The sequence below is a fragment of the Dysidea avara genome, chromosome 2, assembly GCF_963678975.1.
Source record: "Dysidea avara chromosome 2, odDysAvar1.4, whole genome shotgun sequence".
In the NCBI taxonomy this organism is placed as follows: Eukaryota; Metazoa; Porifera; class Demospongiae; order Dictyoceratida; family Dysideidae; genus Dysidea; species Dysidea avara.
In genome coordinates, this window is record NC_089273.1 from 45,169,830 (window position 1) to 45,175,679 (window position 5,850).

Here is a 5,850-nt window from a genome sequence, read left to right on the forward strand (position 1 = left end):
TGTACCCATGGACCCTGTAAACAAGAATGGAGGGACTCCAATTCTTTAGTTATTCTTCTACTATGTTTATATGCATAGCTAATACATTTACCTCTACACTAGGTTATCCTGTGCCTCCTCTATCATGAAATAGTGCATTCAGTATAATCAAATAATTAGAATTTGATGCGGGTACTTAAAAATTGATGCGGGCGGTAACAGGAAATAAGGTATAAAATAATGTGGCCTCAACAGAAGTTGGTAACGTGTCAGATGAAGCCCATAAAAGAAAGGATAATTACCCTAGCTGGATGGAATCCTGACAATGAATAATTCCAAGATCCAGCAAATAGTTTCCAGCATAGCTAAATCAAGGTGTTTGGTGATGATCCACACAGTGACATTTGGTGTCACTTAATAAATGATGTTTAGCTTTTAAGTATAATGATCAAGCTAATGGTAAAGTGGAAAGCTGTTTCTTGGCAGCCATTAAGATGTAGTAATCATATATTATCTTGCACTTGCAGAAAAAATTTCCCTAACTGCAGATGTAAACCCAACTCCAAGAAGCATTGACACAAGAAAGTATTGGCTTCCCTAGATGTGTAAGACACACTAGAACAGCTAACTTCCAGGTAATATTGCTCGGGTGGCACTCCTCGTTAGATGTAGCCACTTCTTCAAGTAGCAGGTAACCATAGATTCCAACTTTGATATAGTAGATTGTGTGTAACTGCATCAATACTCAGGTGGAAACGCAGAAAGGAAAGAATATAATTTCTATAGATCCAAAGTTTGTATTCTCCGTGGACAGACAAGGCATCGGTTGATGCTAACAATTCCTTGAGATGTGCTTATTTGCTGCTTTCTTAGTGGCACTTAGTGAAACATCAATTAGTTTGCCCAAAAACTTTGTGCATCTTTCTATAATTAACCTACTGTTCTAGAACATGCTATGTGTGTTCTATTAGAAGTCCGTAAGAGTGTGCAGTCTATTTGAATATTATAATATCATTACCAAAATATTGAAGTAAAGCTCTACCAATGGAAATTCTAGATTGTTCTAGAACATTCTATGTATGTTCTATTAGAAGTCCTCAATATACAAAAAGTAAGTGTATAATTACAATAGTAAAAGGATAGTATTATAGTATGTTCATGTTGAGCTGAATCCTGAAAAACAGCTAGAAATTAAAAGTGGATTTTTTCGCAACAGAGTTAACATTTCAGCCAACCAGATGATTATTGGTAACAGCAAAGGTGTCAACAACAGACACATACGGTTTGGCTCCATTACAAGTTTGGGAAAGGACTGTAATGGACACTGTACTTATATGGCTTCCCCATAGGAAATGTATTGTGAAAATTTTGATTGGCCGTAAATATTATGTCAAACATTTGAACAAAAAGATTTTGAAATATTTTTAGTGTACTACAAATGAGCCAAATTTCAAGATCAGTGTATGTGTATCCATTAGGGACCTGCCGATTATGCTCATAATTCTACCTATTATGCTATGCCGCACTGCTAAAAAATTTACCTATTATGCTTAAATTTATGCTCAACACTTACCCATTATGCTCAAATTATGCCCAATTATTTATGCCTCAGTTCTCATGCTCTGCTAATAATTTCCAATTTATGGATAAAAATAAGTGGCTGAAGCACAAACTTAGTTGTCAAAATGCATATCACAGAAAATATCGATATACTGTAATAGAACAGGCAGCTATATGATTGTTCTATTAGAGTTACTGACTGTTCTATTAGAGTATATCGATCTTCCTGTGATAGCTATTTTGATAAGCAAGAATTCATACTATTACACAAATATTCTACCTATTATGCTAGCATTATACTCAATGCTTTTCAGACACTATTATGCTCATAATTATGCCAGCATAATCGGCGGATCCCTAGTATCCATGAGTTATTAAATGTTTTTGAGGATTCAGCTCAATGTGAACATGCTATACCAAGAGTTCATAAGTGATAGTCGTACCACAGCTACATTATATGAGAGATCTGCTGATATGCCTGATCATTCATCAAAAAATGCGCACTCTATTAGAGTATTACAATACTATTATCAAATATTGAAGTAAAACATGCAATACATTTATAAGTCTCTGGTTTTGGGGCCTTATAAGGTACAAAAAGAAGTGAAATCCACACCAAAACACACAAGTTGTGAAAAAATGGTGCTGCCATAAAAACCTTGGTGAAAAAAGAAACCAAGAAATGGCTGCAATGATGCTAGTTTTTAATAATGGCTGTGTGCATTGTAAAATTTACATCATTACAACATTTCTTAGCTGCCACCTTTGATTTCACAACTTTTTTCACCAAGGCTTTTTACGGCCACACCATTTTTTCACAGCTTGGCTGTTTTTGTGTGGATATCAAGACACACGATAGTGTGTCGTGCGGCCCAAGAAGCCGGCGCGCCACACCGTGAGTATATTAACAGGAAGAAAGAAAACGCAATTTTCACACCTATGTAGCTCTGTGATCCCTTATCCGATTGGAACCAAATTTGCTGGAGACCTGCCGCCCAGCTAGGGGAGTATACATACCAAATTTGAAGAACATCGCTCTAGCCATTTCCGAGATACGAGCGAACAAAATTTCGTTTTAATTTCTTCGTTTTTTTCTTCTTCTTCATCTTCTTCATTTCGCACACTTCGCAAAATTCGCCATAAAACACGAATGCGTGCTCGGATTTGGCTGACATTTGGCACACTTAAAGGGCTCATTAAGGCGGATCTCCGTACCAACTTTGGTAGGAATCCGATGAATATTCACGGAGTTATTACCGATTATTTGCGTAAAATAAGGTCGAAGGTCTGTCACGCCTACAGGGTAAACGCCTTGGAGGAATCAGTTGAAAATTGATATGTAGATGGAGCAACCATCGTAGGAGTGCCTTTTTGTGGTTTGAAAGGAATCGAGATAAAGACCATGGAGATATGACACGAAACCCAACCTGTGTCAAAATTACGCGATGGATTTTTATGAAGAAAAAAACTATTAGTTTTCGTATCTACCAGGCAAACCGCTTAGAGCAACGAGCTGAAAATCAGTATGTAGCTGGAATAATCATCATAGAAAGTCCTTGCAGTAGTACAGAAGAATCGGATTACAAATCACTGAGTTATGATTCGAAAGGCAACTAGGTGCAGCAAATGGGAGATCGAGATACTCTAATAGAACAGTCACCCTAATAAAGCATTCAGCTGCATTTATAATTTACTGAGTTATATTACATTGTAAGTTATTCTGTAGGAAATTCAGCTACAAACAAGTCACCCTGTAGTCAGATCAGCTAGAAGAAGGTACCAAATAGACAGTTCAGCTACAAATAAGCCATCATGTAGAGAGTTCAGCTCAAATAAATCACCCTGTAGAGAATTCAGCTACAAACAAATTGCCCTGTAGAGAGATCAGCTAGAAGAAGTTACCTTGTAGAGGGTTCAGTTACAAAGAAACAATCATGCAAAGAGTTTAGCTACAAACAAATCACCCAGTAAAAAGTTCTGCTACGAACAGATCACACTGTAGAGAGTTCAGTTAGAAACAAGTCATCCTGTAGAGAGATCAGCTAGAAGAAGTCACCTTGTAGAGAGTTCAGTTACAAAGAAACAATCATGCAAAGAGTTTAGCTGCAAACAAATCACCTAGTAGAAAGTTCTGCTATTAACAGATCACACTGTAGAGAGTTCAGTTAGAAACAAGTCATCCTGTAGATAGATCAGCTAGAAGAAGTCACTTTGTAGAGAGTTCAGTTACAAAGAAACCACCATGTAAAAGAGTTCAGCTGCAAACAAATCACCTGTAGAGAATTCAACTACAAACAAATCACCCTGTAGAAAGATCAGCTAGAAGAAGTTACCTTGTAGAGAGTTCAGCTACAAACAAATCACCCTGTAGAAAGTTCAGTTACAAACAAGTCACCCTGTAGAGAGATCAGCTAGAAACAAGTCATCCTGTAGAGAGTTCAGCTAGAAGAAGTTACGTTGTACAGAGTTCAGCTACAAAGAAACTACCATGTAGAGAGTTCAGCTGCAAATAAATCGCCCTGTAGAGAGTTCAGCTACAAACAAATCACCCTGTAGAAAGATCAGCTAGAAGAAGTTACCTTGTAGAGAGTTCAGCTACAAACAAGTCACCCTGTAGAAAGGTCAGCTAGAAGAAGTTACCTTGTAGAGAGTTCAGCTACAAACAAATCACCCTGTAGAGAGTTCAGCTAGAAACAAGTCACCCTGTAGAGAGATCAGCTAGAAACAAGCCACCCGTAGAGTGTTCAGTTAGAAGAAGCTACATTGTAGAGAGTTCAGCTACAAAGAAGCTACCTTGTAGAGAGTTCAGCTGCAAACAAATCGCCCTGTAGAGAATTTAGCTACAAACAAATCACCCTGTAGAAAGGTCAGCTAGAAGAAGTTACCTTGTAGAGAGTTCAGCTACAAACAAATCACCCTGTAGAGAGTTCAGCTACAAACAAGTCACCATGTAGAGAGTTCAGCTAGAAGAAGTTACATTGTAGAGAGTTCAGCTACAAAGAAACTACCATGTAGAGAGTTTAGCTCCAAACAAATCACCCTGTAGAGAATTCAGCTACAAACAAATCACCCTGTAGAAAGATCAGCTAGAATAAGTTACCTTGTAGAGAGTTCAGCTACAAACAAATCACCTTGTAGAGAGTTCAGCTACAAACAAATCACCCTGTAGAGAATTCAGCTACAAACAAATTACCCTTTAGATAGATCAGCTAGAAGAAGTCACCTTGTAGAGAGTTCAGTTACAAAGAAACAATCATGCAAAGAGTTTAGCTACAAACAAATCACCCAGTAAAAAGTTCTGCTACGAACAGATCACACTGTAGAGAGTTCAGTTAGAAACAAGTCATCCTGTAGAGAGATCAGCTAGAAGAAGTCACCTTGTAGAGAGTTCAGTTACAAAGAAACAATCATGCAAAGAGTTTAGCCGCAAACAAATCACCTAGTAGAAAGTTCTGCTATTAACAGATCACACTGTAGAGAGTTCAGTTAGAAACAAGTCATCCTGTAGATAGATCAGCTAGAAGAAGTCACTTTGTAGAGAGTTCAGTTACAAAGAAACCACCATGTAAAAGAGTTCAGCTGCAAACAAATCACCTGTAGAGAATTCAACTACAAACAAATCACCCTGTAGAAAGATCAGCTAGAAGAAGTTACCTTGTAGAGAGTTCAGCTACAAACAAATCACCCTGTAGAAAGTTCAGTTACAAACAAGTCACCCTGTAGAGAGATCAGCTAGAAACAAGTCATCCTGTAGAGAGTTCAGCTAGAAGAAGTTACGTTGTACAGAGTTCAGCTACAAAGAAACTACCATGTAGAGAGTTCAGCTGCAAATAAATCGCCCTGTAGAGAGTTCAGCTACAAACAAATCACCCTGTAGAAAGATCAGCTAGAAGAAGTTACCTTGTAGAGAGTTCAGCTACAAACAAATCACCCTGTAGAAAGGTCAGCTAGAAGAAGTTACCTTGTAGAGAGTTCAGCTACAAACAAATCACCCTGTAGAGAGTTCAGCTAGAAACAAGTCACCCGGTAGAGAGATCAGCTATAAACAAGCCACCCGTAGAGAGTTCAGCTAGAAGAAGTTACATTGTAGAGAGTTCAGCTAGAAACAAGTCACCATGTAGAGAGATCAGCTAGAAAAAGTTACCTTGTAGAGAGTTCAGCTACAAACAAATCACCCTGTAGAGAGTTCAACTACAAACAAGTCACCCTGTAGAGAGATCAGCTAGAAACAAGTCATCCTGTAGAGAGTTCAGCTAGAAGAAGTTACCTTGTAGAGAGTTCAGCTACAAACAAATCACCCTGTAGACAGTT